Source organism: Glycine soja, chromosome 13 (assembly GCF_004193775.1).
Source record: "Glycine soja cultivar W05 chromosome 13, ASM419377v2, whole genome shotgun sequence".
NCBI lineage: Eukaryota > Viridiplantae > Streptophyta > Magnoliopsida > Fabales > Fabaceae > Glycine > Glycine soja.
Window position 1 is genome coordinate 18,247,596 of NC_041014.1, and position 8,117 is coordinate 18,255,712.

General features: G+C 32.7%; 1 long non-coding RNA gene and 1 pseudogene across 2 annotated transcripts; one reads left to right on the top strand and one right to left on the bottom strand.

Moving 5' to 3' along the window:
* Positions 1-1,682: 1,682 nt before the first annotated feature.
* Positions 1,683-2,211, bottom strand: LOC114381442 (annotated as a pseudogene).
* A 1,385-nt stretch (positions 2,212-3,596) lies between these two features.
* Positions 3,597-7,389, top strand: LOC114382050. Of its 2 annotated transcripts, none has more exons than XR_003660162.1 (7): positions 3,597-3,786; positions 3,898-3,947; positions 4,535-4,676; positions 4,755-4,868; positions 5,037-5,099; positions 6,793-6,871; positions 7,053-7,389. It is a non-coding gene; the product is annotated as an uncharacterized LOC114382050 (long non-coding RNA). The 2 variants fall into 2 exon arrangements; XR_003660161.1 differs by having other exon boundaries at positions 3,597-3,758.
* The last annotated feature ends 728 nt before the right edge of the window (positions 7,390-8,117 follow it).

Genomic DNA, 8,117 nt, shown 5'->3' on the forward strand with positions numbered 1-8,117 from the left:
GTTTTCAGGTTAACTTAAAAAAAACTAAAGTCATTTTTAGGCCTTCACTTAATAGCTTAAGCTTTTAGGAGAGTTAATTGACATGGCGATCATCTCTGATAATCTGACTGCATCACTATATCTGCTGTTGAGTCAAAGAATCTGACACTCTTATTGTTTGATAACATTTGTATTATCCAATTGGTTGCACTTCTCCACCTTGTAATGGACTTGTTTGGGTCTTATTCCTACAATGGTTGCACTTCTCCACCTTGTAATGGACTTGTTAAGTACATGTACATCCAAAAACAAGGAAAGAAAATCCTTGTACTATAGGAAAATTCTTGAAGACCTCACTATTCTTTATAACTAAATGCCTCCATGAAGTAAAGAAGGCATGTGCATTTTCTAAAACCATTGTTATGCCTCTACTCAAAAGCTTAAGCTTTTAGAAGAGTTGGTTCTAGACAACTGTTATTACATAAAAACAATCAATATACAAAACATTTTTCATCAAGTAAGATTATGAAAATAAAATTTGGAAAAGTCTCAAACCATGTCAATTCACAAGCACAACACCAGAACTTAATTCTCAACTCTCAAGCAGTCATTAAGCACATGGCATCATTACATGGAGATTGATTATTTCCTATATAAAAAGAGAAGCAAAAAAGAAAAAGGAAAAAAGAAAATATTACAAAGGGAGAGAATTAATGGTCTGGACTCCTTGCAATAGGAACTAAAGTGAAGGCACACCAGAAAACAACTGCATACCTGAGGATACTTGTTTTCTTCCTTAAAGCCAGTAGATTTGTGTACAGTTTTATACCACCAAGGGGCCCATAAGCCATCTATTGGTTTTGGACATGCTTCCCAACTGGAAAATTGACATTAAATGTCACATTTTATTATGTTGAAGTTGTACCTAAACATCCAACAAATCATAACCATAATAATCCTATTTAATAAGCATCACAACAGAAAAATACAAGATAACACAAAACCACTTGACTGGTTCATTCAAGGTTGGCCAAGAATAAAACAAATAAATATTTTCTATTAGTTTTTATAAAGAAAAAAGATTCCATATATTAAAAAAAAAACATCATATGTTTGCAAAGATGTCTAAAATATAACTCTCATTTAATTTTTTTTTTAAATATCTTAAAGTTTGTTTTAAGCCTTATTTATTATTGGACCAGTTCTCTGTTCATCTAACTCGTAACCCCATCAAACAGTCTATGCTACAACTACTGGGACTCATACATAGATGCTACTGGCCGCAAAGTCCACAGAAGTGATTCCAACTGAGAATTGGAGCTCGTCCTCATCGCGATTCGCGAGTGATTATCACAAACTCACAATGTTTAAAACAAAACTATCACTTCAATCCCTTTTAAACCGAACATTTTTTCCTTTTTGATAACACACATTATGATGACCTTAAAACTCGTAAGATTCTATCGCAACCGTGCAAGTATAATAAAATCAAAAATACTTTGAATTTGCCGGTGTAGCTGTCTAACTAAGGAAAAAGGCCTTATCAAGGAAGTCATACTATTGAAGGACAAACATTATATGCAGTTTTTTTTTAACTTAAAAAGCATAAAAAAGAAGATGATGATGATAGATACTAGATAGATCTATAGTTTGCAACCAAACCCAATAATTCAATCAACAATTGAATCACAAAAAAAGTGTAATTAAATTGAGGAAACGGAAACGTCACTGTTTAAGGGTAGTGGTTTGCAATCGAAACTACAACCACACTGGGGGCTTTCGAGGAAATTCTCGATGTCAAAATCAGTGGAAGTGATTCCGACAGAGAAGTAAAAATCGTTCCCCTGACGATAGACCTTGACGATGTTGAGCCAAAGGAGCAATATTTTGACAGTGACACCTTTGAGATTATAGAGCCTGCCCTTGGAGATGACACCCGTGATGGTTCATTTGTACTTGAGCATGTAGGCTTCTATGTCGAAGCTGCACACTCCTTGGAAATACACTGTGAACTCGTCGTTGTCTTTGTTAAGCGAATACCCTATGGCTCCCTTGGGAAGAAGACCCAACGGGAACCCGTACTCCATCATAACATCGTACGCTGATAGCTTCTACGGTTGGCTTTAACGCGCATGATGTCGTGAAAGACACCATCAGGATCCATAGGAATCTAATTGAAGACATCACCGCCTCTCTCTCTGGCACGAGGGAGATGGCAGAGGCCTTGGGAGCGACGACGAGCTTCGTGTTAGGGTTGCTGCTGGTTGTGTTTTGTATAATATATTTTATTAATTTAAAGGAAAAATGAAATAAATAAAATAATTAAAAATTTTATAACATCAATCAAAGGCAGTTTTTTAAAACTGTAGTAGTTAGGTCGACTAACAAAGACGGTTTTTATAAAACCGCCTTCATAACGTTCACATCGAAGGCGGTTTCATAAAAACCATCGTAACTAGATTAAAAAAGTTTGCTTTATTTTCAAAAATGTCACCGTATCATTTACTACATCAGTTTTTATATAACCGATGTAGATATGCATGACAACGTAAAAAGGAACTTTTCTAGTAGTGGTATTGTAACTTCAGTTGGAGCTTGTATCTTATATTATGCATTTGTATGGATGTATAGTTCAAGATTCTAGTTCTTCGTGTTATGTGATATACTGCAACATTCTATTTTGCTCTTTTTTAATTCACACTTCTTGTGCTATATATATGTGTGTGTCATTTTGTTGGTCGACCAATAAATAAACAAAAACATGCTTATACTTTTCGTGAACCATAATTTATCTTCTTGCTTGTTTCAACATTTTAAATGTATTTTTTATTGCCATGCATTCGACAAAAGCACTGCTATTGGGATTCCAACATTATATTCTGACTCTTGTCATGATCATTCTGATTCCAACTATGATTGTTCCTGAAATGGGTAGACGCCATCTAAGCAACTTTTTTCTTCCATTTATTTTCTTTTTCAAATTTTTAAATGTTGTGAGTAAACTGAAAATCATTAATTCAATGTAGGCTGAGAAGGCCAAGGTGATACATAATTTGTTGTTTGTTTTTGGATTAAGCACATTTCTCCAAACTTGGTTTGGAACACGATTGCCAACTATAGTTGTTGGTTCATACAATTGCATAATACCCACAATGTCAATTGTCCATGCCAAGAGATACAATAAATATAGAGGTCCTTATGAGGTCAAGGAGACTATCTTTTATGCTATTATAATTGCTTATGGATAAGCTTATCTTATAGCAGAAAATAAGAAGGAAAAATGAAATAAAACTTCTTTCACAAGCTAAAAATAACTTATGCATAAGTTAAAATCAGTTTTTTTAAGCTATTTAAAATAATTTTTTTTCTTGTTATTTTCTTTTTCTATAAGTGCTTATAGAAAACACTACTAAAAAAACATTTTTCTACGACACCTATTCAAAGGCGGTTGTAATAAAACCGACGTATCCTACGTGGTGGCATTTTTGAAAATATTTTCAACTTTTCAAACTTAAAATGTTTATTTAAAGACGTTTTTAATAGAAACCGACATCGTCATTAGAGGTTTTTATTTTGTCATTTATATAGGACGAGGGAGGGGGGAGGGTGTGGGGGAGTAGGAGGGCAAGGGTGAGGTGGAGGGTCACAGGGAGGTTGAAATTGAGAGTGATGGCGACGAAGACGACGAGCCTGGTGGAGACAATGACAACGAGGGCGAGAGGGAACAAAAGTCAAGGTGAATGTTCAAAAAACGACAACGTTCATTTTGCCGTTGAGGGGTAACCTCTTTCTCTTCTTTCTATTCAGGTTTCCGCCTTTTCTTCATTTCATTGTTTAATTTTTTATGAACTAGATCTTGCTAGTCCCCAAATATGCAAACATGCTAATGAATCCTTGAATGACTCAAAAAATTTCTAGGTCATATTTTTTAGAGAGCTAGATTTGGATATCAACGAACATCTTCCCAGGTAAACTGTAACATGATGAAATTGTTCACATGATTTGGAGTCTGTGGCTGTTTCAGCTTGTTTTCTTTGATTTGTCATGTGTGTTTATTTGGAGTAAGCTTGTTTTTATTGTCTCTAAGTCCTTATGGTGGTCAATTTTGTAGGCTTGCTTTGAGGGAAACCCATTCAAGACTGTTCTAGGACCCTTCAAGCTCTTGTTAATCTCCTTACTGCATGAAAAGTTATATTTTCCCATGTAATAATTGTGGTTGTGGTTTCATCATGATCCTTCACATTATGGATAATTGTGGCTAATGTTGCCACAATTGCAGTTGCAATGCAACCATTGTGGAGAGTCCAAAAACTAAGGATGATTGTGGAAAACTTAGTAATGCTACTAGGGTTTTGAATAGAAATCATTTTGGTTTTTCTGGTGATGCACTATATGGAATTATAAAGGACTAATTCTTGCTTTATTGCTAGTAGCATGACTGTGTTTTTGGAACTTGCTGCTTTCTGCTGCAGATACTTTCTTTGTTTTTGTTTCATTGACTGAAGTAATAATTACTGTTAGTTGGAACTAATTAAGTGTCCGCTGATTGTTGTAGCTTATTGTGTGGCTACCATTGAGTTTTCTAGACGGCAGATTCCAATTGCTTTCCTTCAACGAATCAACGAGGATTTTACCAAGAAATATGTTGGAGGAAAAGCAGCAACAACAGCTGCTCAGAGCCTCAACAGAGAGTTTGGGTATGTATATGTACTGCAAATTTGTATTGTTAATTTACTATAATGACATTAATTATTGGGAAATATTTGTTGCTCAAGTTGAAGGAGCAGATGAAGTATTGTGTTGATCATGCAGAGGAAATTAGCAAGCTTGCAAAAGTTAAGGCTCAAGTTTGACAAGTCAAAGGAGTTATGATGGAAACTATCTAAAAGGTAAAGCAATTATCCTTTTATCCTTTTAGCTATGGATGGGTTGAAAGTGTTTTTTGAGGCTAAAACCCATTTTTTTTTTTGTAGGCATATATGGAGGGGTTTGAATTTAAACTTCTCATAAGTTTTTTTACTGATAAGTTGCTATGACATTTATATCCTATTTGGCAGGCTGTTGACCGTGGGGCAAAAGTTGAGCTTTTGATAGATAAAATAGAGAACATTCACTTCCAGGTCCATTGTTTGTCACTATTGCATATTTTTAATGATTATGTAAATGCAAAGTATTAAATTATGAGAGATAGAATTAGAAGCCTTGTGTATCAGGTCACTGTGCACGAGTTTCTCTTTAAACCCCTCTCTCTCTTTTTTTTAGTAAAATGTAAAAACAAAAGATAAAATTAGTGATATTTGGATACTTAATCATTCTAAATACTCTAGTAATACATTATTTTTCTCTATCACCTTATATTAACTAACATATTTATATCTCTTATTTTTGTTTTTGTTTATATCTCTATATTTTATCTAAAGTTTGGTATTCATAACTTTCTAATTTGATTTAAAAGAAGGAAAAAATAAATAAGAATTTAAGTAAAAACAAGATGAAAGAAAAAAATATTTATAATTTTTCTTTTCTAAATTACGACCACCTATACCCAAGACTCTTTACCACACACATGATGATATATATCATTTTTTTAGAAAATAATTCATCCAGATTTTACATGCTTATCCAATTATAAATTATCAAATTTTAGTACATCAATTATTGATTAATTATGCAGAAAGACATAGGAATTAAACTCTAAAAATAATAAATTAGTAATGTTTTGGATTTTTGTAGCTAAAAATACTTAATTGTTTTGGAAAATTGGGGATTGCCAACTTGGAGGCATATGTTGACTCCTATATTGGGTTTCAAAGCTTTATAGGAATAAAATCTTAATCGGCCAGGATTACTGCCTTGATGAATCTCATAACTTTGTTGAAACAAACCCTCCCCTATTTTCTGATAGTCCTAACTTCTTAACCTGAGTTCATCTTGAGAATTCAGACACATCTTATTTTGCCCTTGTGAAAATTGGATCTGCATCCCTCGAAACAAAATGAGTATATCCTTTTGAATTCTGTCTCATGGTTTTCATTGAATTTCTTCATTGCTATCATTTAATGCTGAATTTCTTCATTGCTATCATTTTCTGCTTCTCATTAATTGATGCGATCCAACTAAACATGCAAATGTTAATCCATAAAAAGTTTGAATATGTTGGTCTATGAATACATGCCAAATAGTAGCTTGGACCACTTCATTTTTGGTAATACCACCGCTGCAAAACTATGTAGTTTTCTTTACTAGCAACTTGGAAAAGCTCTGCTAGCATATTTACTCTTTTGCCAAGTTTAACTTATTAAAATGTTAGCAAATGAGATTTGACTACCTCACTCTTTGTCAGCCGTAGTTCTGATTAAGAAATAGTGAAGTCCAAATTGAATTAAAAAAGACAAAGTGTGATATGAAAATAGGATATAAGATGCTTTAAAAAAAGAACAGCATATGCTGTATGTGGATAATTACTCTAGGATGTCACTCTCCCCTTAGCAGAGGAAAAGATGATGATAAATTGTATGGGATGTCATTCGATTAATAAAGGATGTAAGTCCTACTTGAGGTGTGCATAAATGGTTTTGTGGGAAGGTTGCGCTGTGATTGTTGAGATTTAAGAATTATAGTGTGGAATTTTTTTATTGGTAATGAAAATAGAATTAAAGAAAGTAATTTTTGAGAAAAAGAATGAGCCAGTTAGTAGATGTTTGGATGTGTAAATTTGGAGGATTAAGCGCATATAATAAATTATTCAATTTGTGGTTTGATATATTAGTTTATCTTTTAATAATTTTTAATGTTATGCTTTTTACCTTCTAGAAAGTTGCTCCAGAGACAGCTGAGGCAGCTTCACATTTATTCTTGATGATCCTGCTGGAAACAGCTTCATTGAAAACCCGTAAGAGATCATACCTCTTTTTTTTATAATAAATAATAAGAGTAGTTTTATTAGAGAAGAGATTATAAGAATAGAGGCTAAGATATCCTCATAACAATGTTATTTAATGTATTCAAAATAATTGTTCTTTTCATAGTTCATAGACATAATCATGCCATTAAATAAATAGAAAAAAATGCAGGAATCTGAGTGATTATAGTTGGTTCCACTCACATTGAAGGAACTCATGATCAAGTGCTAGAAAAGGGAGACGTGACTGCTGATCAAGGGAGGAGAGAACCTCATAGCTGGTCATCGAGCCATTGCACAGAGTAACAATTCAGAAATTGTCGTGGGCCTTAGAGCATGTGACATGCAAGCCCCGAAGGAGTCCAGGTTGAATTTTTCCCTAACATATATTCAACCTTTTCAGTTTATTATGAAGAGATAATATAATTTGTTAATGTTATATGTCACCTAAAATTTGTTAAGATTATGTAATCATTTATTCTTTCAACACGTAAATGCTGTTCAAACTACTTTCGGCCTAAAAAGTGACGTTTTTAATCAGTTTCCGAGAAAAATAGATGAAAAATTTAATATAGTACTCCTATGATTATTTAAAAAAAAAGTGTTTAATTAGAATGTATCGATCTTTTATTTTTTTAGCTTAACCACTGTTGTAGTTAGTTAGTTTAAAGGTGGGTGCAACCACAATAAATAATTAATCATTTATTGTATAATATATTTAATAAATATAATATAATCAATTATTAATCTTTCAATTCACTGTCAAATCTTTATACATTTTTTTTAATTTGAATTATTAATCTTTACAAAAATTATGTATACAACTTTGAATAACTATTGAAGCTAGATTTTTAAGAATTTCATGTGTTAAATATGTACTATTAAGCTAGATTGCTACCTCTCATCCTAGTCGTGGATGTATCCATGTTGTGATAGGGAACAAGCTTTCGGGTCCAATTCCTAAAGCTCTCAAGGAAAAGACAGATTTGCAATTAAGGTTTTTAATACAATATTTCAAATTACCTGTAAGTTTGGTGGCGGTCCCAGGTCTCATTCTAAATGGCCTTACGCCACTGTAAGTTTGGACTTATGAATTATTAGTATATTTTAAATTAAATATTTTACATTACTATTAATTAATAATGCATTTTTAATTAATTTCCATCAATAATTCCTACTACTATTATTATATATTCTTCTTTTCTATGTATCTATATAATCAAATAGTAATAAAAAA